The following is a 16483-nucleotide window of genomic DNA, read 5'->3' on the forward strand; positions in this document are numbered from 1 at the left end:
CTTCCAGAGACCAATAATAGTATCAATGGTAGTGTTTTTGTTTGAAGATTAAGTGGTGAAATAATCCATGTAAAGACTCATCAGAGATGCTACCATAATATAAATACTGAATAAATACTATCACTATTATTATTAATGTAGTAAAACTAAATAAGTAGTGCGAAGGAGCCCTAAGGGAATTTAATGTCATTTCCAATGTTTGAGCCATTGTTTGCTCAGATTATTGACTGAGATGTGGCTATGTATCTTTGTTCACTTTACCAACTTGATATAGCTTAGTGTCATTGGAGAGGAAGCTTCGAATGAAGAAACTGCTTAGATCAGACTGACCCGTGAGAATGTCTGTGGGGTCCTGTCATGACTAGTAACTGATGGGCGGGAGCACAGTCCACTTGGTATGGCACGACTTCTTTGGTGAGTAGCCAGGGCCTGCGGAAAAGAAAGGGACTTGTCAGGCATGAGCCTGTGGCTGTTCCAGCAAGCATTCTCCTCCACGGTTTCTGCTTCAAGTTTCTCCCTGACTTGCCTCAGTCATGGCTGCAATCTGGAAACTGAGATAAAACCCTTGTCCTCCCCTAAGTTTTTTTTTTTGTTTGTTAGAATTTTGTATCACAGCAAGAGAAAGGAAACCAGAACACCATGGTTATAGGAATTAGTGGCAGCTTCAGCTCTCCAGAAGGCCTGCCTAATGGAAGATGTAGCCCTTCAGGAGATAAACACAGCCGCCAGGAAAACTTTAGCTGCTACAGGAGAAGCTGCAGAAATAGACCTCTTGCCCTTTCTCATCTTCTCCGATCCCTCACCAGAGCCTCACACCATGAGATTCCCCTCAGAAGCCCAAAGTCAAGAATCTTAGTCTCTTCATCCAGGGAGACATAGCCTGTGGGGAGGAAGGTGGGGAACGGACTTGAAGAGGTAAACAGGATAATTAGCTCATGAAAGTAAATTTTAAAACAAGTTTCTTCCTCTTGGTATTTTTTTTAGAGACTATGACCTGGATTTCCAAACTTTTTTTCCTTTTTTCTTTTTTTTGCATTCTGTTCCCTGTTTTAGTTTGATTCCAGTCCACGTCACCATCAAAAATCATTGCAGGCTACGTGTCCATGGTCTCATTATCTAATTAAATTGTGTCTCAGTTAGGCAACCCAATAGATGGCACTTAGATAAAAGGCTGAATCAACTCCTGAGTAGAGAAACCATTTTCATACTTCTTGAATTGAATAAATGATGTGGCAGAACTGGAAAGTACCTCTTCTCCATTGTCTTTGGAAATTAGTGTATGCCAATGGGGTGATTTCATGTGCCTGAGCCATTGGAGGAAGGAACCGTTGAGGTGCAGGGAAAACTGAGCAAGCTTGTTTCATTACTGTTAGCTAGCCAGTGTCCTAAAAGATGCTAGAAAACTTATTTCCATTTAAAGTAGTTCTCTTCATAATTGAATCCCATGCTAACTAAAAATGGATTTTTTTATATGCTTAGAATCTGGGCAGCAGTTCTGGCTCCCTCTCTCTTTTTTCACCATCTCATTCTGTCAAACCTTGTTATTTTTTTAATAGAGCCCATAGATTCTTTCTTTGTCCCAAGTTTTTATTCTACGTCTTACATTTCTCTTCTGTACTTTAAGTCTCCCCAGTTTCCTTTTGTCCCACTTTAGGTGGGTCATTCTGACAGCTTGGTCACAGGTATTCACTTACTTAACAAATGGCTATGAGAGCATGGGCCTTGTGCCTGGGAGATAGGTCAGCCTTTTCTCTTATTGTATTGTGAGGATGGCTAACCTGTTTTTTGCCTTAAGGGGTTGGTTTCTTCAGTTTCAGTTTTGATCATATTATCTAGTTTTTTCCATACAATACCCATTTCTAATCTTTGAAGTTTTTTTCTGATAGTAACTTTATTATAAAATTTCTAATACATAACCTTTACTATCATATTGTGTGCTCATGTGTATATGTATGTGTGTGTGCATCTGTGTGCATGTTCATAGGGGTGTGTACATATGTGTATATATGTGCATAGGGGTATATAGATATTTATACATTTACAAATGTGTATTCATATCTCTGTGTGTGCATGTTCATTAGAGGTGTGTGTATGTGTGTGTGTGTGTGTATGTGTGTGTGTGTGTGTGTGTGTATTCAGAGATTAGGAGAAAATATTAGGTATCTTTCCTCTATGGATCTCCATCTTATTTCTTTAAGACATTGGACATTCAATGTTTTAGTCAGTTTGCTGGCCAGCCAGCTCCTAGGATTTTCCTGTTTCTGTCCTAATTCTGAGGTACAGGCATACATGCAATGCTTGGCTTTTCTTGTGTGGGTTGTGGGAACTCAGACTCAAGTCCTCATGACTGTATAGTGAGTGCTCTTACTCAGTAAGCCATTTCCATATACCAACATTTCTTTGATAATAGTATTTAGAACTATGAAATATTTACAGATTACATTTAAAAAGAACCAAGTACTAGCCAGCATTTGGCAACATCCCAATTCACATTTTCTAAGGTGTTAAAAAGGACTGTCTGGACTCATCCATATGTCAACAAGTAAATCTAGATAGACTGTAGTTAGACAGGAACCCCAGCTCCTGTGACCAACTTAATGTTCTAAGTATATTTCCATTATTCCTCCTTGGATCAAGCAGTTTATAGAACATAAGCTTCGTGAAAGCATGGCACATATGTGGGTTCTTCTATGTCAATTTTTATAGAGTTTTTAACAGATACACCATAGAAAATACTCAATATGTATTTGTGGGATGAAGATATCATGAGTAGTGATGGCACAGGAGAGAATAGTAGCAGCGACAGAAACCAGGAAAGAAGAAAGCAAACATATTCTTAACAAATATGTTCTGTGTGCTAGACATCACTTTTAATATAATTTAATTTAATCTTACAATAATTCTGTGAGATAAGCATTATTTCCCATATGAGATGTGAGAAAACTGAATACCACAGAAGAGACTGTCCTGGATCCATACAGGTAGCAGAACTAGTCTTCAAACCTCTGTGTGTTTGACTCAATGTGTTAGCTCCTTTCCTTTCTATAGTACTTAGTTGTGACCAAGAAACACACAAAAAATAGAGGGACTGGCTTATGGGAGAGGTCAGATATACTAAAGGCTGCACATTTTCTATGACAGGAAAGACTCGTCTCTTTCCCTGTCACATCATAAAAGATACAAATCTAAAGCTTATCAGGGATGCTCTAGATAACCACCCTAGGGGAGCTCAGCTGCAGTTTCCCAGAAGGGCTGTCCTGGCGCTTGTGTTTACAATTTCACTGGAGACAAGTTGTACTCTTTAAATGTCACAGGCAACTGTAAAGAGAGCCAAGGTAGACTTAATCTATAATCGCTGCTGTGTAGCAAGCCAAGGCCAAGTGACATCAAAGCATTATTAACAAAAAACTTGCCCGTGCTCTTTATGTTGCAAGTAGTATTGTGGCTTCAGGAAAATATTGCTGGGACTTGCATTAATGCTAATTGGAAAGTCATTGGCTTTTAGTTTTAATGTACTCAATTTGTGTATCTGTTTCACTTTCAGCTATGTAATAACAACAGCAGAAGTAGTTTATATCAGGCTTTGTATTCTCAGTTGCTGAGTGATTCTGTAATAAAATGCTTTTCCAACAGAGGTTACTCTGTATTTTAATGTTTTTTTCTTTCAAAACAAATGAACACATTTGAGAAACTGGTGTATTTGCTTGATCATTATTGTGTATTTATCACCAGATATGAGGTTCTTTAAAACAGAAGGCACAGCATGTCATTGTGTAATGCACAACTTTACTACTTAATGCTTGCAAGATCAGGTCATTCAAGGTCATTCAATCAGTAAGCATTGTTTGACATTCTGGGACTAGGGCAGTGGATTTGATTTATAAGAGCCCCATGTGAGCTTACATTCTAATTGGGGGGGGGAGATGGAGAATATATCAACAAAGATACATGGCAATCAGGTACATATTGCATAATTGCTATGGGGAAGCAAGTAATTTTCCTCTTCAGCATTTGAGTGATATTATGATTATTAAAATCAGCAACAATACCCCTTTGGACAAATCCATTATGTGATTTGCTGTCCTGATCAGTTGTATACAACAGGTTTTGGTACTAAGTAATAATATCCTTGGACTTTGAGCCACTTTATGCTGTATGCTATACATTTCCCCAGGACAAGGATTTATGCTCTTTGTCAAATCAATTTTTAATTTTTGGTTTTCTTAATAAACAATTTTATTTCCAATTTCTTTATGGATATTGCACACTTCTTGACTAGAAAAGGGCATGTCTTTTATGTTTTCCTCATATATTGTCCAGTGGATTAACAGCAGTATTTTTTTGGTTAATTGACCTCTGATGCACCATAGTCTTTAAACTACGTTCCCTGGAAATGTAGGATTCCACAAATCTGCCAGTGCATGGCCTGATGAAGCAGTTGACATTCAGAGTGGCTTTGTTTATAACCTTATTTGGGCTCGATTAAAATTTTATTTGACAAGTAGTCTAATTCAAAACCTTCACAAAGATTGTATTTGAGGACCATGAATAAAATAGTACGGACATCGTGTTATGAAATTCTGACAAGTTGCCAGTGCGCACTTGGATGTTACATCTGGTCAAGGAGAGGCCATTATCTAAGTGTTAATAAAAGCAAATGGAAATTAGCATGTTGTTCAGCTCTCCATTTTTCCAAGTTACAAGAACTGTGATCAGGAGGATGATAAGAACTCTGTAAGAGTAGGTAACTAGTCAGTACCAATGGGAGACAGAATTCAGATTTGTGGCTCTCTTTACTACCCAATGCTACATATGAAAATACATCCTTTTTGATTTTGGGTGTATAAATCCAGGCAGAAGTAAATAATGTGTCATCTTAAATACCCGTGGCACTTTCTTGAAATAGTCCAGTAGACACATAGTGAACTTTGATTCAGGACAATGGGTAAGAAGAGTTTCAGAGCCAAACCAGGCTAGAGTCTCTTTGAATGACTAAGGAGATGATTGTGTGTATTTCCTTAGCATCTCTCTGCCTCATTTTCTCATCTGTAAAATGGAGTTTACAGCAGAAGACTGAGCCCATGCGTGGATATGGGGCCCAGGCAGAGTATCACATGCCTGTCATGTAGTGAGAGCTCAATAGTCCAAGCATGAATTAAGATCATCATTCTAATGCTGTTGTATTATAGCTGCTGTTTTATATTTAGTCCCTAAATTATTCTCACATGCCCGTAACATCATTCTCAACTCTAGTTTCTACCTCATGTTGAATATGTTACTCTTTTTCAGCTTCTGCTAATTGACTCTGCTAAAAAAAAAGTATCAACTTGAATCTCTCTAGAGGATGCAGTTGGACCATATAAAGACCATGTAGAGTCCATGTAGAGATCATATGTTAGGTGCTAAGCAAACACCATGCAGGGTGGAAATATCTCTGGGTAGGAAACCCTCAGATGAGAACTGTATGCACGGCAGAAATTCCGACCTTCCTAAAGCAGATGCGAGGCACCCTACCAACTGCAATACTATTAGCAATAACAGCATGATGATTAAAATGAGTCCAATCTATGTATTTTTGTTTAGGTAGCAGTATCGTTAGAGCACTTAGACAACAGAACAAGGGAAGCTTGGGAATAAAACAACAAATCAAGATCTGAAAGTTTGTTCACAACCAAAATGAGTCTCTGTGGACTCTCTCCATGTTGGCAAACAGAAGTTACCTAAAGAAGAGCAGAGTATGGCATTGCTTTCAAATCCTATTGGCTTTAACCTTCTGTGAACTATGTTATACAGCTGCATGGAGAGATTTTTTTCCTCTCTTTTGACTGTCTGACCCTATGTGCTTTCAAGATTATTTTGTGCTGCCGCTTCTGTACCATTATTATATTAATTGCTTTAGGCCTACACTAGAAAATGAAATATCAACACTGAGAAGGGTCTATAGTATTTTATTTTTGTTTTCTTTAATGAATCAGTTTTATTCCAGGGAGAGGTAACTGAATTTCTTATTTTTATTTTTTTATTTAATTAATTTATTCAGATTGCATCTCAATTGTTATCCCATCACTTGTATCCTCCCGTTTCTCCCTCTCTCCTGCTTTCACTCTATTCTTCTGCCCTATGTTTCTTACTGAGAGAGACCTCCTCTCCCATTATATGGTCATAGGCTATCAAGTCTCGTCTTGGTAGCCTGCTTATTCTTTCTTTGAGTGCCTCCAGACCTCCTCACTATGGGGAAGTGGTCAAATATGGAGCACAAGAGTTCACATCCGAGTCAGTCCCCGCTCTCCACTCAGCGGTGGAGAATGTCTTGTCCATTGGCTAGATCTGAGAGGGGGTTCAATGTTTACTACAAGTATTGTCCTTGGTTGATGTAGTGGTAACTGAATTTCTTATATCATCCCTAGTCAACTTCAAAAGCTCCAAGTAAAAAACTAGTGACAGCTGATGCTCTTCGGGGATACCTTCTGAGGTGCTTGGCATCTGCTCACATAGTAACACTTACAGCCTTATTATTATGCTTTGCACTTCAGAATAAGCTATGACTGTATTAGAAAGCTTCTTGGCTTGCCAAAGAGGAAATTCGAATCCCAATTTAGTCGCTGCTACCTTCATGTTCTTGGTTGGGTCACCCTAGTTAGCCATCTGGTTTCGTATGTGTAGGAAAGGGGTGTGAAGGATGATTCTTAGCATCTTTATCTCTGGTGCTGTCTGACTGGGCCTCCTCCTCATGAGGCTCCTCTTTGATATTGGTCATTCAAACCATGTGTCTATATCATGCCATGTAACTTTGTGCCTCTGCTTTTTTGCATCATCTGTATATACGTATAATATATTATACATAATTTTATTTATTAATACGTCCTTCTTTTTAGTTACCGCCTTTTCATGACTTTCCAATATTCATTTCATGAAAAGTAGGAGTAAGTAGGGTCTAAGTAGAAGAAATAGGTCACTATTTTTGAGAACTATATCTTATTCTGGTTCCTTTCAGTGCTCCCAGGATGTGGCCTGCTATGCTTCACCATGCCCTACCCACCTCTGAAAATTCTCCTTCCATTTGGAAATGGTCTTCTTAGAATAATAGTATTTCTATGATCTCTGTTCATTATGTCCTTAATTTTTAGCCTGATATTGGCTGACAGTGTCATAACTTACCTAAGCCATCACATATATTTATAATATAACCAGAAAAAAATTTGATAGCTAAGAAATATAAATTCAATATGAAGTCCTAGGGATGCCATAAAACCCGTCTTTCCCTTTCCTACTGGCTGGCTGGCTTTACTCGCACCAAAGACCAATGTGTCTTATTCAGTGTTGCAGTTCAATGGAGAGAGTAAAATACATGCTCAATAAGCACTTGTTGAAGAAATGAATAAAAGAAAAAGAGGATAAGGCAAAAAATCTGTAACCACATGAGATATTCTATAGCACAGGTATGTTTTTTTTACCCAGAATTGGATATATGATATAAAATATAAGTATTTTAGTTTTACAAATCCTAAGCATGTATTTCTTCATTGGCAAGGCACTGGAAAGCTACATACTGTAACAGGTCTCAGGGTGTGATTATCACTGAATGCGGAAAAGTAAATTGTGGGTGCACACCTAGGCTGCTGATTTGCAGCTGCTGTTACAGCCCAGCACTCTCTTTTCTGACATGCTCACTGGGTGTTTTCTGTGCAGGATGAAATTTGGCAAGTATCGTTTATGAGGAATAAAAATGTACTATGTTGCAGCCCTTCACATTACCAAGCTTGCACGCAGGGAGAGGAAGCATAAAACATTGACACGAGGCCAGAAGAGCCCGAAGATGAACAGAATGCACATGCAGCCGAGCAGGAGAGGGAGGCACGGCTTCTGGGAAAGGGACTTTAGGGAGAAAGATCTTTGAGCTGGAACTGCTGAGTCACGGTCCATGAACTGTTCTAGTTGAAAAGGGAAACAAAATTAACAAACAAAACCTCTATGAACTCAAAGCAAAACAAAGAAAATCTGGGATTTATCGTAGACGCACACACACACAAAAAGCAGTTAGTAATAATTAAGAGCAGCCTGGTTCCTATCCCAGCTCTAATAGTTATGGGGCAAATAAACTGGTCAAATTTTATAAACCCTTTGTGAATATCTGCCTTTGTAAAGTTGCTACAGTTGTAGGATGGCATAGGCTGGTTGAGAAATTGTAAATGAGTCCATCTAGCCAGAATTTAAGGTGCCTGGGTTAAGTATTGAGAAATGGCACATACTGTTAAAACAAAGATGGATTTTTGAATCTTGCCATCCCTGTTTTGTCTACTAACTTGATTGACTCTCTTGAATGTAATCACCATCTGGCTGCCCTTTCTGCTCCATCAGATGCCCTCCACATGAAACACAAGCTCTCATACCTGTGCAAACTTCCCCGCATGGGCAACATGCTCACCCCACTCACCTATGACAAAGTGCTCTGTCTCTTTCTTACTCCATGAGTGGCCTGTAATTACTGTTCCAGTTCTGACTGCAGGTTTGGTCTCGTGGTCTCTGTAAGTGTACGGTGGACCACTCCCACTTGCAGATGCCCTCTTCATTTCTTCATTCTCTGTTATGGGTTGAGAGAGCTGTTCTCCACTAGGATGGATCTTGTTCTCCTTCCTAGTGGGTGTGGGACTGAGTTTTAAATGAAAGGAATGAAAAAAAAAAAAGGAAAGGAGAAAAATAATGAGACGATGGGGAAGGGAAATACAAAGAGGAACTAACAGGCACATTAAAAAAGATTATTTTTATGTACATATAATTATGTGTGTTTGTGTGAGTGTATGGGCTCATCTGTATTGTGTCTGAGAAAGCCAGACGAGAACAATGAATCCCATGGAGCTGGAGTTACAGCTGGTTATAAGACACCTGACATTGGTGTTGGGTTCCAGACTCCCGTCCTCTGGAGGAGCAGCAAATGTTCTTTAAAACCTGGGCCATTTCTCTCGCCAACTCTTAGGCATTATTCCTGGTAAGGTGAAGGCAAGAATTGTTTTGCAAAAGTATTTAGTAAAACTATAACCACATGGGAATTTCTTTGCTGGAAATTGGTAGAATTTGGTTTGGGTACAGGATCTGATGTGGCTTGCGAACTCTATCAAGATGGTTTTATAATACCAGTTCATCTTAAAGAGGCCAGTCCTTCCATGGATCCTTGAGGGCTGTAGTGGATGAGACAGCTAGGTATCCTTCAGGCTACGCACCCATAGGCTGGCTTTCTACTCACTTTGGAACAAAGGCATTATAATGCATTTAACCCATATAAAAGTAATCTAATGATAGGTTAAACACGGGGCATGGCACATTTTATAATCTGTATTTTTATACTAGGCATAACATTTTCTGTTAAAAAAAAATCTTCAGATACTTGAGGAGGCTATGGAGTGGGGAAAGAAGTGTTAAACTTAATGGCTCTGGATTTTATTTTTATACAATTACATTTAAGTTATACACTTAAATTAGATTACTTAACATAGTAGGAATAATTTTACTATAATAGGTATAATGGTAACTGTTCTATAATGTAATAGACATGATTATGACTGTTTTGTAATTATATATTATATAATTGTATAATTACTATACATTATAAAGTTACTACCAAGTGTACTAAACACCACACATTATGAAATTATGTCATTATTGTATAATAATATAGTTATGTGTAATGTAAATTGCAACAAAATTATAATAGAATTGTATCACATATTATAGGAACATATTTTAAACATTGCTAGAATTTGCAATTGATTTTTCAGATAATTGGAATGCTTATGGTTGGTTGTAAGCTATACTTTTTGAGATTAGCCATTAGCTGCAATGTCTTTTGCTAATTTCTAATGATATGATTACAGACTTCTATCTGAGTTTGTCATTTTTGATCAGTAGAATATGACACTTTTCTCAAGCGGTGGTTGACATCAGGCATTTTAATCTGCCAAAGGAACACTCTTCAATGCATGGTCCAGGACTAAGCTTCTGGAACTTGTAAGTAGAGGCCAGTGCAGCCTTAGTATTCAGAACCACTAAAATAAAAATTTTAAAAAAGAACAAAGTTAAACAAAGTGAAAGCCAAAATAATAGTCTTCTTTTGGAAAATTATTACAAGTCCCTGAGTATTAGACTTGAGGAATTGAGTCAGAAATGTCTTTTTGCAAGTAAAAAACAGGCTCTTATTTTTCTGTATAGTACATGTTTCCAGAGATGACATCTTTGTCTGGACTTAATAGCGTTGGCTTCATCTGACTGTGTTGAAGGTGTCAATTACTACATTACCACTGAGCAGAATATTAAGTAAATGTATAGATTATGTGGGTGATAGTAAACTTTCCCCCAAAGTCTGACTTTGGTCTCTTACTTATCCTGCTATCTTCTTCTGCTTATTTTCTGGTAAAATTTCTAGGATTCCTCAGGAAGCTATTCCATACTATTGTTCAGTAAGAAATATTTATTGGATACTTTCATTGTGGACTTTAAGGAAATTCTGAATAGCCAATAGTCTACATTTTTTCCTTTTCAAAACATTTAGTTGTCTTGAATATGTTTTTTTTTAAAAATTCTACCAGCAGTCTGCAGCTACCTCTCCATAGAATCATTTTGCCTTCTTCTGGCAGTCATCTGCTAGGAAGATGGTCCCTGGAGTGTAAACCCTCATTCTGGTTAATATTTTGCTGATGGAGAGAGAAATATCTGTAGCTCAGCACCGTCAAGTTGCAGTTGGTTAAAATATCCTTCTAACAGGTGCTGGAAAGCTTTGGAAAGAGCTTCTTAGGTTGATTATCCTTCCATCTGGTGATCTGGAGAATTTCTTTACTTGTTATGTTGAGTTTCCTTGCTTGCTTGTCTGTGTTTGAGATAGGGCCTTATACAGCCAAGACCAGCTTTGGATTTGCTTTGTAACTTAAGATGACCTTGAATTCCAGCTCTCCCCGTGTCTGCTTCCCAGGGCTCTCCCTATCCTTGCTTCCCAAGTGTTGTGACTACAGCATATGAAAATGTACCTGGCTATGAGGATTTCCTGAAGTTACATTGTACTAATTCACTTGAAACTAAATGTGTTTTTTAATTTTAATTTTTTAAAAAAGCATTGATAGTATCCAGTGAACCCTGTTTGTTCTGTGTTTTATTAGAGTATGCTGTAGTCAACTTAATATACATTCATTGTAGATTATACACTAATCAGACACCACCTAGCCTGGCGAACATTTCAGCTTCTCTCTCTTTTATGTGCACTGGTGTTTTACCTGCATGTATGTCTTTGTGAAAGGTGTCAGATTCACTGGAACTGTAGTTATAGACAATTGTGAGCATCTATGTGGGTGCTGAGAATTAAACTTGGGTATTTTGGAAGAGCAGTTGGTGCTCTTAACTGCTGAGACACCCCTCCAGCTCTAAGTTTCTCTATTTCTAACATAACTGTAACAACAATTGGAAAGACTAATTTCATAGAACGATGATTCCAAATTCTGACTGCCCAATACACAGTATATATGTTAGTCAGGCTTTTGTTGCTATTATAAACTTTCTGGCATTAAAAACCTCCAGGAGAAATCTTTTGTTTAGAGTCACGGCATCAGACTGGTCTGATTACTTTGGGCCCAAAGGAAGGCAGGGGCATCACAATGGTACTTGCACACATAATGCTGTGTGGAGGAGGAGGCTGCCCGCTCCATGGCACCATAAAGGAAAGAGGGAGAGAGTACACATGCTAGTAGGTTTCCTCTTCCTTCTCCTTTTATTCCATCCAGGCCCCAAACCTCCTGGATGCTGGAGCCGCCCACATTTAGAGCAGGTATACCTATAGCTGGTTTTGGCTACTTTGCTATTTTTTTCCCACTCTCTACACCACCTCCTGCTTCACTCCTTTCCCCATCACTAGATAAGGAAATAAAAGAAGGATAGAGGGAGGAAAGGAGGGAGAGACATGGAGGAAGGGAGAGAGAGAGAGAGAGAGAGAGAGAGAGAGAGAGAGAGAGAGAGAGAGGGAGAGAGAGAGAGAGAATATCTAATTTCTGGCTTCCTCTTTAACTAAGTACTAACCGACCACAACCAACCTTGCCTCTTTGAGCCCTAGCATTTATATACCCTCTGAAAAGTTTCCAGAATTCCAAACATCACACAATCACAGAAACTATGTGCAGCTGGCAAAACCATGCTTTTTCTAGAGCATTAGGCAAGTCATAGTCAGCTGCTGCAGTCAGTCTGAAGTAGACTCATATTCCCAAATATGGGATTAAAGTGAAAGCACATTCTTATAACATTTCTGTGTGTTTTTTAACACAGAATTATCACTACAATCCTCCACTTAAATTATCCCTCTCTGGAAAAGTCTTTACAGATACCCCCAGAGGCCTGCTTTGCTTATGTCCTACCTGAGTCACACTGACAGTCAATGTTAGTGATCACAGTGGGTATTGACAAATGCTAATTGATTTCTTCTTTCTCAGTGATTGATAGGAGTATCCAATCACAGATTGGGTAATGCTTGCTTCTTAATTATTTTTTAGGAGAGGGGAACATGAAGGAAAACGGAATTTGAAATGCATCATACAGGATTATAAATACTTATCTTTCCAAAATTTGTAGGGTTAGTGCATCAAATCTTTGTGGGATACAAAGCATCTGTAGCATTCCCATACCTTGAGAGAGTGATGTAAGATTTAAAATGATCTCTTAAGTAGAGAATAAGGCACACCTGATAAATGCTGATAAATGGAGGCTGATTTGCATCTATAGTAGCTGGAGTTTCTTAGTGCCTGCCTTTGAGCAACTCAAGGTATCAACTTTTTCATTAAAGATATTTTAATTAAAAGTGGTTTTACCTTCCTGGGCCACAAGAGAAACAGTGGTCTCTCCCTGCTTGATGCCTGGCCCTTCTGTCCCTGTCCCTCTTGCCGCTGTTGCTTCTGGTGCTGCCGCTCCTGGAGTAGCTCCTGCGCCCGCGGTGATAGGGTCTCGGGCCTCCCCATTACTTCGGCATGAAGACCTCAAGGAGAGCAAGAAGGAGACTAGTTTTTCTACAGTCAGATCACGCTGGTTCACCAGCCTGGACAAAGGGGAGAACGTGACTCTCCACTGGGAGATCTTTCAGAGGATCCCAGAAGTTGTCACCTACCCACGGGGGAACTGGATGATCAATGCCTTCTTCGCAGAGGGAAAGGATCAGGTAAACTTTCTGAGGATTCATGAGAACTCTGGCTCATTTCTGACACAAAATGATAATGAAACCAGTAAAGATGTGAACGGACTGGAACCACTCAGGAGCCGAAGCCACAAACTGCAGTTTGCTTTTTAGAACATGTGATTTGGATAAAGATGGCCAGATCGCCCGTGATGAGCTGTTAACAGGTGCTGTGCACGATGGTTGGAGTGAAGATCTCTGATGAGCAGCTGGGCAGCATTGCAGACAGGACCATCCAGGAGGCTGATGAAGATGGGGCTAGTCTCATATCTTTTACGGAATTTGGTAAGGTTTTGGAGAAGGTCGATGTAGAAAAAAAATGAGCATCTGATTTCTTCACTAAAGGACAGAGATCAAATTATTCTTGCTCTCTAGCATTTAGGAACTGGAACTTGCTTCTGCTCTCCAGCCCCACCCCCATCCTGTCATCCCCTCCCAGAATACTACTGCTCTTGCATGACAACCTGTGGTCTCTCCTGCTCACATGAACTTGCCTTTGGTTCATAAACAGAGTGCTAGAGAATGGCACTCTCTGTCTATTTCTGTTCAGTATCCACCCATCAGGTCTCTATTCATAAGTACACTCCTCCCGTTTTGCTGCCATGCATCCATCCTGTCTGAGAGAATGAGACCGGGACTCATATCTAGAACCAGCCAGCAAGGCTCCCATTGGATGCAGACCATATCCATGCTGCCTTGCCTTCAGCAAGCCTCCATCATGTGCCTGCGTCCTTGTGTCCTTCTGTCTTCTTGTCCTTCCTAACTTTCTATCACCTAACCTTCTATCCATTTGGTCTTTCAGCCTCCCCCCCTTTGATGGATATTTTCTGCATTCTAGTTGACTATAGGCTCTGCTGTGAAGCCTATTTCTGATTTGGCAGGATAGTTAGTGGTCTGGTGGTTTACATATTCCTTCCGATGTGTCTCTGGGGCATTGCCCATCCAGGAGCTTTTCAGCAACCAGTCCTGCTCTTGGAAGTGTGTGATTCTCCTGGTCCCCTGTATTGCTCTCTCATCACAAGGCTTATGAGCAGAGATGTTCCTGAAAGGTGGCCATGATGAGGCCTGTAGAGCCATGTCTCCTAGGTGGTTTCCCCACATCTCTCTACCTCTGGATTTTTATTTTTTAACATATTTATATGGCTTCTTTCTGAATACAATGTTGACATTCAGAAAATAGTCGTCTTATGTCTGTAAGTTTGCATCTCTTTTGAGATATTGTCACCACCAAAGTGGCTGTTCTGACAATATGGTAGGGGGCCTTCTTGTAGTTATTCTGCACGAGGCTAGGTGCCCTGGAAAGCTGCCCCCATGGGTCATGCCTCAGTGTTCCGTGCACTGGAAGATTCTCCACATTTCCAAACAGAAAGACTAGCGTTCTGATAGTGCCTGACTCATCTCAGACTAGAAGAATTAGATTGTCCTCAGTGACTTAAGATTTTGCACAAAATCCTGAGTGAATTTTATACTTGGAAAATTTTAATGCTGGAAGATATCTAGTCAGTTCATAATCCTGGTCCAGGTATTAGATGTATTGTCTCATGAGCTTTCTATTCACATGAGCATCCTAGCTTCTTGTGTAGACCACACAGATCCTCTTAGAAGCATGGGGCCTGGAACTGGTGGCACCAACGGAGGTGACGTTAGAGGTCTTTAAGTTGACCCAGCTCAACTTCTTTGACAATGTCAGCTTGATTTAGGCTTCACTGAACCAGGCAGCTTCCGGACTGTGTGCGTGAATCTGGACTTGGCTGTCTGTCTCTGATATTGCTTGCTTGTGTTGTTGATTTGGAAGGCAAAGATGTGTAAGCAACTCCTTAGGAAAGAAATTTCTATTAAAAACCCAAACAGAAACACTGCAAACAGGGTGGGAAGCAGGGGAGTGGCCAGGATGGCTAAATGGAGTCTACAGGATTGGGGGAATTCTTTCTGAAATACCTGTCAGACTTTGAGATCAAATGATGTAATATAAGGATTGTATAAAAGAGAAGAATTGTCTGATACTGATCTGTTTGAGAGTACTTCAGAGCTTTTTGATTTACATATTTAAAGTGTCTAAGACCACACCCCCTTGCTGTATAGCAAATTGTTTTAATCCACAGTGGTGCCTTACTATCCCATTAAAATTGTATCCCTCAACCCATCAATAAATTAGTTGTTAAAGTTAAAAAAACCAAACCAAACCAAAAAAAGTTGTTTTAGATGTTGTATTTTTAAAGTCCTTATTTGAAGCATAGAAATGCCATGTGTTGCTTAATGCGCATCTTTATGCATTTCTTTGAGGATTTTCACTTCAATTAGCCAACTAATTTTCAATTTTAAAAATAATTTTTTCACTACAAGTATTAATTTTGCTTTATTGCTCTAAGTTTCTTCACTTTTACTGTTTCTGGAAAATATGGCTCCTGGTTAAGCATATGCTGTATCCAGGTATTTAATATTTAATGAGAACACTTGTGTATATATTACCAAATTAATAAAAAAAATTAGTTGATTTTTATTGAACATATTCTATGTATTAATTATATGGAATGCTTGTGTCTGTAAAATATGTAGGTGAAGAAATGGAGGCATGGAGAAATTAAATAATGTTGCCAAAGGTGATATTTTTAGCAAGAAGCAGAGCCAGAACCCAAAATCAGAGTTTATACTTTAACTTCCACATTATTATTTAGGTTGAGCATTAAAAAATGTGAAACTTGAAATTCTCCAAAATGTAGAATGTTTTTAAGTGCTGATGTGTTGCCAGTAGCAGATTCTACAAGAGACCTTTTATTACGGATACAGTTGAAATGCAGGTGTACTAACAGTACTAAATATAGTTACCTTCAAACATAAATGAATTTTGCATTTAGATTTAGGTCTTATTCCCAAGATATCTTATTATAGATATGCAGATATTAAAAAATTGAAAAATCTATGAAAACTATTTCAGATATGGTCATAAGTTTTTTGAATAAAGGATTTTCAACATATATTGTCTTCTTTATACAATGGTAATATTCTGTCTGATTTTAAAAATCATATTCTTATCATCATTTGTTCTTATTGAGTCTCCTTTCTTTTAGGTATTTCTTGCATGTCTAAATTGTACACTTATTCTTGCCACATAGCTACATTATTTTTAAAGAACTGTTATTGTGATATAATTTAAGGCCTATGGAAAATTATGCCTAGCATTAAGGACTCGTAGATATCCATTCTCTCAGCTTCAACTTTTATATTATATTCGCTGTGATGGCTTCAATGAGAATTATCTCCATAGACTCGTGTGTGTGAATGTCGGCC

The 16483-nt window shown here is 38.8% G+C and overlaps 1 protein-coding gene and 1 pseudogene across 9 annotated transcripts in view; both read left to right on the forward strand.

Annotated features, from left to right (window-relative positions):
• The window catches only part of DLG2 (discs large MAGUK scaffold protein 2), a gene marked incomplete at its 3' end in the record, with an annotated part of 1901401 nt that overhangs the window by 204461 nt on the left and 1680457 nt on the right, over positions 1 to 16483 (forward strand). The window lies entirely within an intron of this gene.
• Positions 12878 to 13540, forward strand: LOC311591870 (calcineurin B homologous protein 1-like; annotated as a pseudogene). Its single transcript has one exon. The product of its transcript is annotated as a calcineurin B homologous protein 1-like (transcript).

The sequence above is a fragment of the Acomys minous genome (genome assembly GCF_964271855.1).
Source record: "Acomys minous genome assembly, chromosome: 2".
In the NCBI taxonomy this organism is placed as follows: domain Eukaryota; kingdom Metazoa; phylum Chordata; class Mammalia; order Rodentia; family Muridae; genus Acomys; species Acomys minous.